Genomic DNA, 961 nt, shown 5'->3' on the forward strand with positions numbered 1-961 from the left:
GCCACATTTCGAGTCACCAACTTTCGGAGGACACGCGGGAGAGGGACCTGCAGGAGCTTTTCCGGCCCTTGGGCTCCATCTCCCCGCATTAACCTGCCCAGGACAGGACACCGGCCAGTCCAAGGTGCGCGGGCCGCCCGGGCCGGGCAGCGGGCGAGCCGGGCAGCGGGCCCGCGCCCGCACCCGCCCCTCACCCCGCCTCCCCCCGCCGCCCCCTCCAGGGCTTCGCCTTCATCAGCTTCCACCGCCGGGAGGACGCGGCTCGCGCCATCGCCGGGGTGTCCGGCTTCGGCTACGACCACCTCATCCTCAACGTGGAGTGGGCCAAGTAAGCCCCGCCCCGCCCCTTCCGCCGCTGCTCAGCCTATAGCCCGCGTGCCCCGCCGTCTGGCGCCCCACCCCCGTGGCAGGCGCCGCCACGCCCCCTCGCAGTCCCCTCAGGCTCCGCCCCTGGCCGTGCTCGCCACGCCTCCGGGCTACGCCCCTTCCGGGCCACGCCCCCTCCCGTCAATCTGCCACTGCACACCTTGAACCTCCCAGCTCTTAAAAGCCGCCCAACCTGCTTGTCCCAGATTCCCGGGTCCCCCTTGCCTGGGACGCGGCCCGGCTCCCCCTGTGCCCTTGGTCACCACACTGCCTATTTGGGGTCCACGGAGCCCCCGCAATGGGGGGGTGCTTGAGGGGTTCTGACCCCACATCTCATCCTTCATTCCCTCCAGGCCATCCACCAACTGAGGCACGGCTCTGCTGGACCCTGGATGAGAAAGCCTGCGCAAGCGCGGTCGCCGAGGGCAGTAAAGAAGGCACAAAGCAGCTTGTGTGTGTTTGGCTTCATTGTGTTGGGGTGCAGGGTGGGGCGGGGTGCCAGTCCTGCTGGGGCTCGAACCCAGAGCCTGGTGTTGTCCTTGAGCTGTTTTGCTCAAGTCTGGCTCTTCTGCCGTCTGAGTCACAGCTCCGCATG

The 961-nt window shown here is 68.6% G+C and overlaps 1 long non-coding RNA gene across 1 annotated transcript; it reads left to right on the top strand.

Moving 5' to 3' along the window:
• Positions 1-82: 82 nt before the first annotated feature.
• On the top strand, positions 83-818 carry LOC106002920. The gene is made up of 3 exons (XR_001175965.1): positions 83-124; positions 222-328; positions 720-818. It is a non-coding gene; the product is annotated as an uncharacterized LOC106002920 (long non-coding RNA).
• The last annotated feature ends 143 nt before the right edge of the window (positions 819-961 follow it).

Source organism: Dipodomys ordii, unplaced genomic scaffold, assembly GCF_000151885.1.
Source record: "Dipodomys ordii isolate 6190 unplaced genomic scaffold, Dord_2.0 Scaffold1000006107, whole genome shotgun sequence".
Lineage (NCBI taxonomy): Eukaryota > Metazoa > Chordata > Mammalia > Rodentia > Heteromyidae > Dipodomys > Dipodomys ordii.